This window comes from Coptis chinensis, chromosome 2, assembly GCF_015680905.1.
Source record: "Coptis chinensis isolate HL-2020 chromosome 2, ASM1568090v1, whole genome shotgun sequence".
Taxonomy (NCBI): domain Eukaryota; kingdom Viridiplantae; phylum Streptophyta; class Magnoliopsida; order Ranunculales; family Ranunculaceae; genus Coptis; species Coptis chinensis.
Window position 1 is genome coordinate 69,052,306 of NC_141457.1, and position 16,788 is coordinate 69,069,093.

A 16,788-nucleotide genomic window follows, 5' to 3' on the forward strand; every position below is an offset into this window, starting at 1 on the left:
CTTGAAACTCAAGTTGCACTTTATGAGTTACCCTTGGGCATAATTGAGGTAATCTTTATGGTTCTTTCCCTCTGAAATTTATGTGAAGTAGTGTCTTGAATAAATGTCTTGCTACTGATCGACATAAATTGTTTGTTTCTCTTTCAGTGTATGACTTCTTTCCCAGTCCTTGAGGAATGTTTACTATCACCTATCTCTAATAGTATATTGTGCTGCTTTTCGGAAACACAAGGTAACTAAGAAACTCTTTCTTATGCTTTATTGCTTTTGTTCGGTATGTTGTCATTGACCAACGACATTTGGGGATTCACTGTCAAACTATTGTGTACAACTGTAGCCAGATTAGTCATTCCAACAGAAGTCGCATCACTGAAAGTTCGAAAGAAAACAGATTCCGTTAGCATGTTACCAATATTAACTGAGGAACTCTACAATGAACTTGACCTTAATGCGTCTCCAACTTCATCGGAGCTTGAAACTACTGGCCTTTACTTCCAGGCAGCCTTAAAACTTTTCCGAGGAGCTTTTCTTTTAGAAAGAAGCAACTATGACAGTGCTGAACTTGATGAAATCACTTCCTCGATGCTGTTGTATAGGAAAACTGCAACTCTTTGCGAGTAAGATGTGTATTCAAGCTGCAGAGCTGAGTCAGCAACCTTTACTCTCATGTCCAGTTTTGTGCACTGCTTTTCTGTGTGCAAGCTTACACCATCTCATTGGTTCCCTGATTACAGTATGTACTTCCTAAATATACAGGTTTGTTGCTTATAAATATGAAAGATGCAAAGAGATGGCTGCAGCAGCTTTAGCATACAAATGCATGGAGGTGGCATCCATGAGGATTGTTTATTTCATAAGTTCAGTTGTAAGCAAAGATCGGCACAATTTGCAAATGGGAGTAGTAAATAGTCGTCCAGGTAAGTTCAAAGTTTTAAAAAAATATTTGTGGTCCCAATTAATATATATTCATGCTCCCAATTACAATTCAAAGCTTTAAGTACTTGACATCTTCTCTTCATTTCAGCATGTTTTATTAGGTTAGTCTTTCAGCATTTGATTTAAACTTCTACGCATGTTCTATTGGTGAGTCTCCATCATCTATTGTCTCAGATGTTTACAACATGAAAAATCAAGGAATAGTGGAGAAGATTGGTCCACAGAACGCTGTTGACTCTGACCTTGATGCGGACCATACCATTGTTGCAGGAGACCTGGACAGTTACGAACGAGTTCTTAACTATGTAAGTACTTGATGTTGTTTCTTGTATGTGCTTAATTGTACATGCTTCGAGCCCAATCTTTGTTGACCTACCTACATTAAGGATTCAGGAAGAGAGTAATGAGCATACTCCTGACTTCCTGAGTGTACCATCCAAATGAAGAACATAGTAATTTCTTTATGGAATCAAAGGTCATTTCTGCTGCTAGGATAGACCTTTGATTCTATAAAGAAATTACTATTCACACTCCTGCAGCTGACAGAATAACATGCCCTTATCTCTGTGGATGGTAACCTAATCAGCGTGCCTTGCATAGAAAGAATGAACCTGAACGTCATAAGTCACTGTCATGATGCAGATTGTTTTCCTTCACTTGTTTCTGACAATAATAATGTGGATGTATCAAATTGGTATTGTTGCAGATAGAAAATGTACTTAAAGCACTGGAAGCCACAACAAAGTACATAAATGCTCTTGAAGCTGCTATTGTAGGCCAGAGAGATGCAGAAAATGCAAAGGCCATATCCTCGGTTCAAAGGGTCATTGAATATAGTTTCCAAGATATCGAGGAACTAATATGTCTTATATGGCTTGCACTAGAGGCTATTAACCATAAAAAATGAAGTGGTAGCGTGGATGGTGTCAAAACCTGTGAATACTACATATATCAGTGGAATTATTCTTGATAAAGAGACCTTGTACAGAGAACAGAAGAACATAACTAACTTAGCTGATATCTGTACTCACAATATCTGCTGAAGAAACTCACTGAAGGACTGTAAATGATTAGTTTGGTTGCTGTTTGTTCAATGTGAATCATAATATATATGTAAAGCATACTAAAACACTAAAAACATCAAACGAACATTGATTTCAGTAATTGATCAAGTAGTCTCGTGTAGCAACCTCCACTGCAGTTAGGAGGGGATGCTCGCTTAAGATCTTTCAAGTGCAAGGATTCTACATAATTGTTAGGATATGTATGGGGGGCTACAGATATTCCAGGGCATGTAAAATACTTTCGTGGTTCAGAACTATTTGCCAAACTGAGGTAGAGTCCCACATTGAGAAGGCACTAGATGGGAAAAGAAAAGATACAGTATATATCAAGATTGAAAACTACATTGTAACATACTTAACTGGAAGGGTCAATGGGCGATCATGAAGGTCTATGGCCTAGGTTAGTGACCTCCATTGCACTTTGGAGGGGTGCTCACCTAAGATATCTCCAAGTGGGATAATCTAGGTCTGTAAGTTGTTGTAGTGGGGTACATAGTAGGTCTATAATATGTTCAGAGATATATACGACAGCAACTGTTTGATGCTATTTAAACGATATTCCAACTGTTTGATGCTATTTAAACGATATTTGTAATATTTTGGGATATTTAGAGATATTTTGTATATATAACAATTTTATTTCATATTTACTATTATATTTTAAATAAATATAAATAATATCATGATATATCAAGAAATATCTACGATATTTGTCGATATTTTGGATATATTCACGATATTTGCATGTGAAACAATGTCAAATATCCTCAAAGAGGGAGATATATCCACGATACATATCCAGAAATTGAATGTTGATAAATACCCATATCCTGATATTTTGTACTAGTGGGGTACGTGTTCGCCCCTACCCCCCCACCCTTTACTAATTCAAAGTTAAATTTTTTGCTGTTTAGATAAAGTTTTAAATAATAGGGCAATCCGTCTTGAGATGAAATATGGAACTAGCCATCTCAGCAGTTCAAAGTCAAGAACATCGTGCTTCGGTGTCTGTATGGCGCGTTCACGATTTCTTTGCTTGGAGAAGGGAGTGCGACCCACACTCTGGTTGGCTATGGAGAAGAAGGGAGTGCAACCCGTGCTCTGGTTGGCTTTGGAGAAGGCGCGACCCGCGCTCATGTTGGGAGAAAGTTATTGGAGTTGGGCGTGACCTGCGCTCAGATTAGCCTTGGCCGAGGTGCGACCCGCGCTCATGCCTTCCGAAATTTTCACTGATTTCCGATATTTCGGCCCAAAAAGCCCATTTTCTCACTTTTTTTTATGTGTACCTATATAAAGGAAATAGAATAGGGTTTTGAGACAACTTTAGAGAGATTCATTTCTTGGGTATTGTGGGAGCTCTATTGAGCTAGGGTTTGAGTGAGGCTTCTTGTTCTTGATTCTTGTTACCTCTTGTAAACTCTCCAATCTTTACTATAAAGGAAACTCGGCTCTTGTGTGGATGTAGATAACATTTACCAAACCATCTTAAATCTTTGTGTCTCTTTGTATTATTTACTTCTATATTTATTGTTGCTATGAATTGTGATGATATATTAGTAGTTTTGCTTTGTTGAGTTTGTTGTGATAACTACCAAAGTCTTAGGTGGGTGATTTCCTTGGTGTGAGCTCCAAGTTGAAATCATTTGGGTTAAAAAGTAACTAGATTGAGATGTGACTTTCTAGTGAAATCTCCCAACACATCGTAGGCTAGACAGTCGAGCAGCTCACGAAATGCTTCACTATGTTACATGTCACGAACACCTGAATAGTAGCTTATTACATACATCATAGTGATCATACTAGACTACTAGTAGAACTTCTTCGTCTGACATTGAAAATCAATTATGAAGACTTTCAATCAATTATGAAAACCATGGATTATCGGGAAAAAAAAGCATTATGAAGACCGTGAAGCAGCATACTACCATCTTTTAATTGAGTGAATACATTGGAAAAATTAGAAAGAGAGACAGAGTTGTACAAGATGTCGATAGATTTAGAATTTGCAATAAAAAATAATAACTGTACAGAAAGATTTCTTGTTGTATTGCTCTCATGCCATTAAGGTATTAAGCACAAGAGTCTAGAATCACACTTCATTCATTCATAGAAATACAAAAGGTTAGAGTTATCAAATATCAATACATGAATATGGTGGCAACTGGGCATCCACATACATTGGACCTTTCGTTAATTTATTGGCAAGTCTGTTTTAAATGAGATCAGTAACATTTTGATGCTGGTAGGGTTCGAGCCCCAGACTTCTAGTATCATCACCCAAAGGTTTTACCGATTTTGCTAGTTGACACCTGCAATTAATTTTGCAAACCTGTTAATCTCATTTCATAACACCAGAGATTTTAATGTCGTTTTGAGTTTTGGACTTTTGACATACCCTGTTTTCTATCATTTTTTTTACAAGACTCTTTCCTATTCTACCATATACTTACCAATTGAACATGCTTTCCACATTTCCAATTAATATGAAAGAGCTGAAATACTTATACTGCTGAAGAATGTCATTAAAGGACTCAACTTGTACCTGTGTTGGTAGAACATGCTCTAAAGGAATGCCCAAGCTTTTCTTGCCAGAGAGCAATGAAAGAGTAAGTTTTCTTAGTATTTCTTCACTCAGACAAACACAACACGTCAATATTAGTGTTATTTTCTTCTTTTCATCTTGTCATAAGTTCCCGATAGCATCATGCCATATTTTTCAAGTAATGCTTTGTGTTCAACAAATAGTTTTAGGAGTCCAAATAAACTTGCACTACCTTTTTGAACTCCTTTTCCCCTGATATCTTCATGCGTTGCTTATACCTTGAATGTCCTATCAGTAAGTCCTCCACATTTTATTGTATGCTTGTTGCATCATGTTAACATTTGTACCCACCACATTCAACACCCCTAGCATGTTGTTAGAGAAATTTCATTGTCTACCATGAATGAAAACACTCAAACTTACGTTAAGCTCCATAATGTCTTTCCCCTTAACAAATAAATCACAAATAGGCTTACTTAGCAACCTGTTGTCCCTCCAAAGGCAAATCTTATCCCCATTTCCAATGATCCAGCCACGAAGAGAACTCATTTCATTCAGAACCCATATAATACCCCTCCACATAGTTGAGGACTTGAACTCAACTTGTGCTAGCAACGGGAGAGCCATAGTCATTGGTTGTATGCACTTGCTAATAGTTATTAGGTAGTTTGTTTTTGTATGTTGATATGCTTTTAGTCCCATATCACCAAGGTACCAAATATCCCCAGGAAATGGCAGTATGAAAAACTTGATTAAGCATACCTTTCTCGACCTTTAGGCTAAGATCAAGTGTAGTATCTGTTCTTATCACGCACAGTGGGGAAAAAAAAGAAAAAAAAAACACAAGTGCTTATAGCTCAATTGGTTGTGTACCCTCTCCTCATGGGAGAGATTGCAAGTTCGAATCCCACTAAGTGTTGGTTGGGATTTATTTCTTGTATAATTATGTGATAGGCCTTTGGGCCATGTGAGCCTTCGGGCTAGAGACAGGGTGTTGCTCCGATGGGTGGACCAATGAGCGAAAGCAAGTTTTCATGGACAAAGTGGAGGCGGTTGGGTCTACTCAAAATGGCGCATCGGCGAGAGCCTTCGGGCTAGGTTCCCTTCGGGGTTGATGAGCCTTCGGGTAATGTAAGCTTTTGGGATAGGGGTTGGTGAGCCATCGGGCTAGGTTCCCTTCTGGGTTGATGAGCCTTCCGGCAGTGTAAGCCTTGGGGCTAGGGTCCTTAAATGTAACCGGTGTGGGTCTGCCTTAACCCTCTAAATATTTTAAAAAATATATGTTCTTATCAGTTTAATATCTGATATGTGAGGCAATGCCTCACACGATATTAAATTAATTTTTACCTAGGGGAGGTCTACCACAATAGTTTGCTATTGGGACCTTCAAGTGTCGCCCATGCATTGCACTACTGCTTAGGCATGTGGCCCACCTTAACAAATCAATTGGAAATTTGTTTTGGGGTTAACGAGTATTACCCCCACACTATATGAGCCAATTAGGATTTCCCTCTCACTAGATGGGAAATTAGGGTCTCTAATACACACAAAAATAGTCAAATCAGGTTGATTGTGATTTTTTTTTTGTATATACAGATATGGGGGTGGGTGGGTGGAGAATGGGGCTTTGTTTTGTTTAAGAATGAATCTCTCCTTGGTTCTAAGGGTACCTTAGCAGTAAGGGTTCTTAGTGAAATTTACTCGTACAGGCTTCATACTGTTCTTAGACTGCTTGCAAAGGATTTTCCTAGATCCCTTACATACCGTCAACACTTACAATTAATAACATGTATTCTTAAACGTACGTACTTGAACATACTTTTAACTAATTTCCCATCTAGTGTGTGTGTGTGGGGTTTAAGAATGAATCTCTCCTTGGTTCTAAGGGTACCTTAGCAGTAAGGGTTCTTAGTGAAATTTACTCATACAGGCTTCAAACTGTTCTTAGACTGCTTGCAAAGGATTTTCCTAGATCCCTTACCTACCGTCAACACTTACAATTAATAACATGTATTCCTAAACATACTTGAACATACTTTTAACTAATTTTTTCTCAAAAAAATTTGTTGCTTTTGATTCAAGCACAACTTTTGTAGCAATGGTTGAATTTGTTGCTTTCGGTCCAAGCACAACCTTAAAAACAGGTTGGATTAATTTCTCAGGAGAATGCTTTCGGGGTGTTCTCGTGTTTGGTCCTTACCTCTTTCTCTATGTCAACTCCTGTGGATACATCCATAGATCAAGGTACTAGAGCCATGTTGACATAGGTCTATCACTAATGCTATGAATTTGTTGATGTCACACCCCAAATTTCCAATAAATTTAAAATAGGGAATTATTCAAGATATAAATATCTCAATCGCCACCCTATTTAATCATCTGAAAACCCAGGGGTGAAACGAAAACCTAATATCCTAATATCAAACATCACAATAAAAATTTGAGATCAAATTTAAAACAGAATGAACAATCCATCAATCTCATTATTAAATTAAAAAGAAGCTAACCAACTCTATTACATCTATCTCAATTCAAAATTGTCCACTCTATAAAACTTAAACCATAAAGACTCCAAGAGCGAATACAAATCAAGCGTCGCCATCCACTGCATTCTACCATCTATATTTCCACGAACACACCCACGTTGCAAAAGAAAGCAAACATGGGTCAGCAAATTGAATTTGCTGGTATAAGTACGGTTAAATATAAAAACAATATGTTCAATATTTCAAATAAAGGAATATACTATTACAATCATTATAACTTAGAAGACAAGTTAGTTCTGTTTTTTTAAAACGGCATGTAGTTTCTTCTTAAGTAAGATAACAGTGTAACAGTACTCATCATAAAAGTATAACAGTACAATTCTAAGAATCACATATAACAGTACTCATTATTTCCACTTTCCAAAATAACTCACAACATAAATACTACTTACATTCCACTTATTAAATACACATATGATAACCTAATTAAATATGAGTTTGATACACCTTACCTTTAAGCCAACACGTCGTCTTAGGGTAGGATATTTATGTCTCTGGATAAAAGATTAATAGATCCTGCGCTCCTGCAAAATAGAGTTAAACATCACAATAAAATGATTTATCTCAACCAGTCAAATTTCCATTCATAATCAAACCTTATTTAAGACATTTAAGTCTAATTGATATAACCTAGTTCGTCCCGCATATTCGGAGAATACCACTTATCATAATACTTCTATCAAGGGTAGTCATTCACATGACATTATTACGTTATAAAATTTCTGCGTGCATAACTATAGATCTCAGACTATCACAAGTCATTAATATTTTCGTAATAACATATCAAGTTATAGTCATTTCTCAATCACATAAAAGATCACAAACATTCACTAATATTATTCACAGTCACACTTCACATCCATAACATCATATAAATTCACATATTTTTAGTTCATTCAATTCCACAATGTATCTTATTTATTAATCACTTATTTACTTACCTCACCTTTAATTCCTACTCCACGATTTGCACTTCACACATTTGCCAAATCACACATACCCGTGTGCCTCTCACACACCGAGTACCACTACAAGACATATGTCCCAAGCGGGGATATCGCCTCCAGGAACATATTTACATCTTGCAAACTCGTAACTTGTGAGTCACAGCCATTTCTAGGCTTTCCATGCTCATAATCACAACCTCTTATGGCATTTAATATTTCAGGTCATTCATGGCACATTCAATGAATGCCTTGGGTCATTCTCGCCACATTCAAAGAATACCCATCATAATACTAACAGGTCATTCATGACACATTTAATGAATATCTTGGGTCATTCCCGCCACAATCAAGGAATACCCATCATAACACTAACATGTCATTCATGGCACATTCAATGAATACCTTGGGTCATTTCCACCACATTCAAGGAATACCCATTATAACACTAACAGGTCATTCATAGCACATTCAATGAATACCTTGGGTCATTAACGCCACATTCAAGGAATACCCATCATAACACTAACAGGTCATTCATGGCACATTCAATGAATACCTTGGGTCATTCCCGCCACATTCAAGGAATACCCATCATAACATTAACAGGTCATTCATGGCACATTCAATGAATACCTTGGGTCATTCTTGCCACATTCAAGAAATACCCATTATAACACTAACAGGTCATTCATAGCACTTTCAATAAACTTCCTATCACATGACATCTTAAGTCATAATATATCATTACCAAATCCTAAGGCGTGGAGAGTTCAATTCTAAAGGTGTGGTCGACTCATTGAAAATATTATTCTCAGCTCACTTATCATTGTACTAGCATTAATCACGCACAACAATTTATCACACGTGCAGAAAGTTATTTTCATGCATCAATGCAAATCAATTACGTATTTAAATATCATTGAACGCAACACGAATGGTCATCAATCAAATACAATTCAAACAGCCACAATCACGTACACAATTAAATACTAATATTATACACATATAGTTATCACAAAAACTAATATATAATATATAATATAGTGGTTGCGCTTTTGCTCAAAGTTGCCTATATATCCAAATCTTTCAATATTAGAATCAAGTCTTACGTAACTCTTAACCAATAAATATCAATATCCTTGTATGTACTTTTAAGGAAAACAACAATTTATACTATATAGAATCACATACAATAAGTTTCAAATACTCCAACAATCATATACGTAAAGTTTCATACTATGAATCTTTAAATCCAAAAATTCACAACTAGATATTTATTTACTTTTGATTAAAAAAAAAAAACGATCTTATGAACCATGTCGGTTCCAAATATAACCACATTCTAAAATTAGGCTACAAACACTATATAAAACACCCAAGAAGAGTTTAAGAGACGCTTAGTTCATTACTAGACATATTTCCCAAAATAGGTTCATGCACATAAAGTATAACACGGTAGGTTTTCTAGCCAACTTGTCAATGCTATAGTTTTTCCTATATTAATCCAAATGATATGTAGCTTAATTATTTAGAAACTAGGGTATGTAGACCTACTTTTTCATGTAGAACTCTAAGTCCTAACCTCAACCCATCTAGAAGAAAACTTAGGTCGAAAACGGTAAAAATCCTAATTTTCAGCAAATTAGATTTCTGACGGACTATCTTCCAAATGACACAACTCTTTCCACAGGTATCCAAATACATTGAGTCTTTTTGTGTTGAAAATCAAACACACAGAACTTACTTTCTTATGTTTCACAGAAAAACTCAATCTCATTCTAAATGTGCGAAAACTAGGCTTAAACACAGTGCACAGAAACTGATTTCTGACGCACTGTTTTCTGCCAGTCAAACTTATAGATGTCATAATTAATTACACGGGCCTAGGAATGCAATGAGGCTAATTGGAATAGAAAGCAGACTTCTAGATCTTACTTTCTTATGTTCATAAGAATCTAGTTCAAACTCTAACTAAATTAAAACTTGACTTGAACACAGTGTGCAGAAATTGATTTCTGACGCACTGTTTTCTGTCAACCAAACGTCCAGACATCATATCTACCTCCACAGACCTCGGAATGCGACGATGCCAATTGGGTTAGAAAGAAGACTCATAAAACTCACTTTTTAATGTTTTGGTGAGAGTTTGAATCTGACTCTAACTAGGTGAAAACTCGATTCCAAACCAGGCACAGACCGGATTTCTACAGTCAAAAAATTATGACGTGCCAACTTCCGAAGGGTGTAACTCCTTCTACATAAACCGAAAAACTATGGGGTTTTTGAGTTTGAAAGAGGGCGGATAACACTTACTTAACGTGCTTTAAAGAAAACCAATATCAATTTCTAAAGACACTGAAAATCGTCTCCAAATCAGACAAAATTCCTGACTTGAATAAGAACAAAATAACAACAATATTGGAACAAAGTGTATGCCCATTTGAGTACTTATCAAATTTAATAGAAGGGTTCGTGTTCATGTAGTATCCTTATACACCAAGAAAATGGTTCAAAACTAATAGATAGGCTATGCTCACGCGGCACATTAAAGTCAGACTTATAACCATGCAAAATTATTAGGTGGGGATAAATACAAAGGGTGTTCGTTGTACCTCGCTCCTGGTATTCAAAATCTGTTTCTGCCATGCATGGAAATCATATATCATGACTTATTTTAATATAATAACCAAATCCACACATTCCTGCTTAATATATATATATATAATAAAAAAGAAGTTAGAGAACCTACCACTAGAAACTAGCATGTGAAATTTGCTAACAGGAAACTAACATGGAAAATACCCATCAAAACACGTATATCAACAAGAGAATCTTGGCGTCTGTACTTATCTCATGCATCAAAATCAAACAATACCCTTTAGTTAAAATAGTAATCTATAAGGTTTTTAACGTAGCTTTAGACAACTTTTTAAATTAAACAGTCCAAATGTTCTAATAAACCATTCAAAACAATCACACATCTTGCAAACTACCAAAGACCATTTAACAATTTGCGAAAAATCTTTATCTAGCAACTGTGAACCTTGCGACAGAAGGACAGTATGTCAAATTTTCAACCTTGCTAAGTAACATATAATATACAATATATGAATTTGATAAAATTAATTAATACATTTTTAAATCTCCAAATCCATTAAATAAAATGCATAACTACTACAAATTATGTGATAATCAAACAATAAAATTTCAAAAGAAATAAGCAAGTTTAGACTGCTCACCGAAATTAATCGAAAAGCGAAAACGTTGGTTTACGTAACAAACTTGAAATTAGACGAACTCGAAAACTGGTGTTAAGATAGTTTTTCTCTTTCGAAACCTTCTCTTTACCACTCTCAAAGCAGTAGCACTCTATCTCTCTCTTTTCACTCTTTACATCTCTTTTTGTTTTCTTAACTTTCATTTTTTTTTTTGAAACCCCTGAAAATATCCAAGAGGGAGCAAAAGAGGGTTCGGTTGTAACTAAACTCCTTTTCTCTCTCTTCTTTTATCTTTATCTTCTATTCTTATTATTATTACTTAACTTCATATATTTAATTAAAAAAGAGAATAAAAATAGAGAGATAGTTGACCTACTACTAGTATTGCTCATCTTGGGAGTGTTGGTATGAAGACAATCATATATATGGACTATTAAAGACTACATTTGTAGGTGAAGGAGGCACTAAGAATTCCTGCACAAGCTTTCGAGTTCCCGGGCTGCCTATTATTAAAATACATATGTAGTGAAACGCTCAGACAACACCTACAACACCTACTGGCTACTGCTAGAACTATATTATACATTATGTTATCTCGTTGTTGTTATGAGGGTTTAGTCCCACATCGCTTAATTCAAACATGTATTGAAGGACAAGCTAGTATAAAATTGAACCTTTGACTGTAAACAACTCATACCTTTCTCGGCCTTTTGGCTAAGATCAAGTGTAGTATCTGTTCTTATCAGCTTAATATCTGATATGTGAGGCAATGCCTCACACGATATTAAATTAATTTTTGACTGGGGGGAGGTATGCCACAATAGCTTGCTATTGAGACTTTCAAGAGTAGCCCATGCAACTTGGGCATGGCTCACCCTAGCAATTCAATGAAAAATTTGTACTTTCGTTTCAAGTGTCCTGTTTCCTGTTATTTGGGGAACTAGATAAACTTTGCTAGTGAGCCCCTCACATGCTCTCCCTAGTCGCCAAAACATACTGACTTTAATCAGTTTTACATATTCTCTCTCTCTCCCCCGTGTATTTCTTCTCCAAAATTTCTACCAAGTAAAATACAAGCAACAATAAGTATAACCACACTCAAGTTGTGCAAGTGAAAAAATGGGGACTCTCCTTAGGCGAACGGGAGTCACTTAAGATTCTTCTATTTCACGATCCTGTGCTCCGTATTCTTTCCTTTAGTAGCAAGTTTCTGGGTAGGATAGATACCCTTATCTGCTCTTCCCATGCTTTCCCCCCCTTTTTTTAGTAGCTTTCTTCTCTACAACACTCACAATCTACTAAATCTCGTTTTATCATGGCTGATCAATCAACCATCCCCCCCACCCCTGTAGAACCCTCTCTTGGTTCTCACAGACATCACAACCCCTCTTGGAGTTCTCTTTTCCAAAATGAAGCGAGCTCTTCATCTAATCCTGATATGCTGTTGCGTAGATTTTCTTATGAACTGGTGGAGGGAGTTGCTAAGATCCCTAACAACATAGTGCATCAAGGTGTCGACTTTTGGAACGAATATGTGGTGGGTTTCTTCATTGGAAAAAGACTGCCATTTCTATTTGTAAAGAACACACTGAGCAAAATTTGGAAGCTTAAAGGGGATTTCTCTATTTCCACTGACAAAGAACTATATTACTTCAAGTTCAACGTGGAAGAAGATAGGAGAAAGGTTCTAGATGCAGAGCCAATATTTCTCGCAGGTAAACTGTTTGTTATAGCACAGTGGACCCAGGAAGTTGAAGCTCAGAAGAATGAAATAAAATCCCTTCCTATTTGGGTAAAACTAATGGATCTACCAAAAGAGTTGTGGACTGATGATGGTCTGGGGTTTGTGGCAAGCCTGGTGGGGGAGCCTAAGAGAATGGATGAGCAAACTAAACGGAAACAAAGGCTTAACTATGCAAAGGTCTGCGTGGTAGTTCCCATTGACTTTGATTTTAGAACTGAAGTTAAAGTTAAAATGCTTGGAAAAGAGGTAACTATAAAGCTGGAATATCCGTGGGTTCCTATTTCATGTGCTCTATGCAAAAAATATGGTCACAAGGAGAACAAATATCCGGAGAAACCCACCCAAGTTTGGGTAAGAAAGAGTACATCGCAAGAAGTAAATAGAGGTTTGAATGTAGGTTCTACATCTAGGGAAATACCAAGTCCAGTGGGGGAAACACCAGTAGATCTGGAGGTTGAAGAGGGACAGGGGGTTTTTCAGGAACAAGATAGAGCTACAGAGAATAGTCAAGCTATAGTGGTATGGAATAACAATGCTGTAAGGGAGAATCTTGAAGGTATCGTAAGTACGCATAATCGCAAGCTTTGGTGAATGCAAAGTGAATACTGGTACCGAATGGACAAGAGTAAATAGATCATCAAAGGTACGAGAGAAGGTAAGGGAAAGAGAAAAAGGAATAGGATTACTTCTCTTCCCTAACTACCCAATAGCCGAAAGAAAGAAATATGTACGAAGGTTAGTTGTTGAAAATGAGGAGGTAGATGATATGGATGACCTATCGAGTTATGAGGAAGAAATGTTTAATGACCACTTGCCTAAAAACAGGTCGAGGCATGAAACGTCTTCAGAGGATTGGTCAACTGTAAAGCCAAAAAGAAGCAAAAGAATTCAAGAACGTTCTTCGGGAGAAATTGAGCCTACTCTCGCAATGATGAAGAAGGTAAAATCACTAACCAAAAACAAAAAGAGTTATCTTGAAGATTATACAAAAGAGTTTTGGGACGACACTATGGGACTCACATATGTGTGTTGTGCTTGTGGGTGTTTTTTCTGTGACTATGAGAAAACGCAACTTCATCTTAGGAAAGATCATCCTAAGATAGTAAAGCAATTGAAGGCTAAAAAGTAGGAGATCAAATGAGATGATTCCTATGAATACTTGCTTGTGGTATGTGTAATGTCATTTGTGTGAGGGCTTCATGCCTGTTGTAGTCTTTGTATGCTCCCTTTGTCTTTGATTGGGGCTTGTGGATTGAAGTCAGATGGTCCCTCAGGCTATAGTTGATGGGGTTGCTGATTGTGGTTTTATGCCAGTGTAGGGAGAAATCCCAAGTGTTTTAGGTTTGATGCCTTAGGTTATGTGTACCTCCTTTTAATGACCATACTCTTAGGGAGGGTATGTAATGCTTCTTTATGTGCAATAAACAGGTGGGGGTCTGCCTTAACCCCAACAAACTCTTCAAAAAAAAATATGCTACCAGGGCTAACAACACCAATACTTAATTGATAATTGTGAATTTGTGACCATGCCACATTATCTTCCTCATTCTAAATCTCTTGTTTCCTTAAATGAAAAAAGACAAACCTAATAGCACTAATCTATTTATGTGAGATTTAGAAGAAGAAAAGGGAATGAATTCATGAAAGTAGGAAATAGAGAGAATAGGAAAGCCCGTATGAATTAGTTGAAGCGGTAAACTGTTAAATTATTCCGTCCTCTAGTGGAGAGTTTCCGAGCCTATCTTATAAATGACGGGCTCGCTAGCATTCCTCATTCCTCACCAGACCATAGAGAATTTTTTGTAGGGACAGGGTGATAAGCTACTTACAATTGGTCCTCCCAACTCCCAAGTGTAGACCTTCATTCCATAGCATGACTAACCCTTACTGGCGCTAAAATGATATCTGCATATGGTCCTCGCATTCCTTCTCTTACCTATTGTACACCTGTGTTTGATGACATTCGAGTGATGCTCGTCTTCCCACAGAAGCATCAAATTCTACCATGACTTTATAGTCATTTGTGCAACCATCATAGCAGCCAGAAACTCTGCTGCTCCAGGACTCGTTGTTGCTTTGCACCAATACTCCATTATCCCACATGATCACTCGAGCTTTTTTTTTTTCTTCGTAAACACTCCCGAATGTACATTTAGTACATTACAAGAGGGAGGTTTGGCTGACCCCTACCAGTTTATTAAAAAAAAAATTAAAATAGAGAGTACAAGAAGATCGGAAATAAAAAAAAAAAAAAAAATTCCAAAGGAAATACAAATTTACCTAAATCGATAATTAGAGAGACCATTCATGTCATGAATAATCTCCCTTCCAATGAAATTCGGTGTTGAAGGCCACCATGAGAAAACTGACTTAGAGCAAATAGTCCATTGTTGGCCAATATGTCTGCAACTCTATTTCCTTCTCGATAAATATGGGAGTAACGAAACTCCATTCTTGAGACAATGAACACCATCCTCCCCTATCCTCCAACCCGTTGAAAAAAGCATTAACTCTAAAATTAGATGTGCCAATTTTTCTAAGATGTGCTATAGTTCGGTTGAAATTAGGTTGAGCTAGAAATAACTTGTTCAGCTTCAAAAGCCTGTAGGCAATTCCTCTATGGTCACTTGGCAAATTGAGGATTTGTTCTCTATTCTATCTTACATTACCAAATTTAGTATGTTGATCTCTACCCAACGTCAGCACACAGTAGCCATTAGATCACTGATGTACCTAATTAGTGGGTATTAATGTATTATAAGAAAGACAACGACGGACAACGATTGAAATCATCTGAATCCAATCCTTTTGTAATTAACCAACTGAACTTTCAAATTTGGAGGAGTGACTTTGCGACTTCTTCATTCCACCTCTGGTTGCAGATTAAATCATACAATTATGTACTTATGGCCCTGCTTCTTTGTTCGACGTCTTGGTTGCAAAAAATTGTATCATACACGGAAAGCTTGTGATCTTCAAATTGTAAACCATCACCCGTGTTAGTGGGTGGCTTCAAAAGAAGCCCCCTGTAGCTTGGAACTTCTTTGTCCTCTCTTGATGTTACAAGAACAACAGGGAGAACTACTGGACATGAAGACACTCTTTGCTCAATTCGGATTTAGTCCCACATGGGGAATCACATGACAGGATATTGGTACACCAAAATTTATAAACATACCAAAAACAACGTTTGAGCATACTTACCTGGACGGGGTCTTTGGGCGATCAAGATGGTCCATGGCCTAGGTTAGTGACCTCCATTGCACTTGGAAGGGAGGGGTGCTCGCCAGATAATCTGTGTCATAATTTGTTGTAGGGGAATATGCGTTCGCGCGGCCCCCCTACCCCTACCAATTTAAACCTCAAATTTTAGTTATTATTAGTTTAATACTACCTCTCTGTGCTATTGTTTATATTAAAAAATCTTAATTGAAGCATTTTAACTGAATTTGGCATTCGAGTGCTTCCGAAATACCAATTACAGCAAAACTTAAGTGAATAAACTTTCAACTGTTAAAGTTGTGATTGTCTTGCTTATTCCACTGAGATTCTGTAACTGAGCAATGTGCCATACATAATGTGAAGCCAGGTTAAGCAATTAACATTCCGCGACCGAAGTTTCTACCAACCAACTTCAGCAATCACCGTTCATTCTTATTTCTTTCCAAGAAAGGGCTGTCAATTTAAGGACGGCTGCTTCAATTAATGAACAGAAATGAACCGTTTTATAATGAACAGAAATAATGTTAATCGCAGAGATGAATTCAACTTTACAATGAATATCATTGAAT

At 36.8% G+C, this 16,788-nt stretch overlaps 1 long non-coding RNA gene, 2 other non-coding genes and 3 pseudogenes across 3 annotated transcripts; 5 read left to right on the forward strand and 1 right to left on the reverse strand.

The window, feature by feature from the left end:
• Positions 1–2,351: 2,351 nt before the first annotated feature.
• On the forward strand, positions 2,352–2,505 carry LOC147517421 (U1 spliceosomal RNA). Its single transcript, XR_015214634.1, has one exon. It is a non-coding gene; the product is annotated as a U1 spliceosomal RNA (small nuclear RNA).
• Positions 2,506–5,300: 2,795 nt separating this feature from the next.
• Positions 5,301–5,453, forward strand: LOC147517422 (U2 spliceosomal RNA; annotated as a pseudogene).
• Positions 5,454–5,796: 343 nt separating this feature from the next.
• LOC147517423 (U2 spliceosomal RNA) lies at positions 5,797–5,980 on the forward strand (annotated as a pseudogene).
• Positions 5,981–7,011: 1,031 nt separating this feature from the next.
• LOC147517424 (uncharacterized) lies at positions 7,012–16,733 on the reverse strand. Its single transcript, XR_015211442.1, has 3 exons — positions 16,202–16,733; positions 7,541–7,612; positions 7,012–7,161 (listed from the first exon to the last, which is right to left on the reverse strand). It is a non-coding gene; the product is annotated as an uncharacterized LOC147517424 (long non-coding RNA).
• LOC147517425 (U2 spliceosomal RNA) lies at positions 11,947–12,133 on the forward strand. Its single transcript, XR_015214525.1, has one exon. It is a non-coding gene; the product is annotated as a U2 spliceosomal RNA (small nuclear RNA).
• On the forward strand, positions 16,194–16,340 carry LOC147517426 (U1 spliceosomal RNA; annotated as a pseudogene).
• Positions 16,734–16,788: the final 55 nt, after the last annotated feature.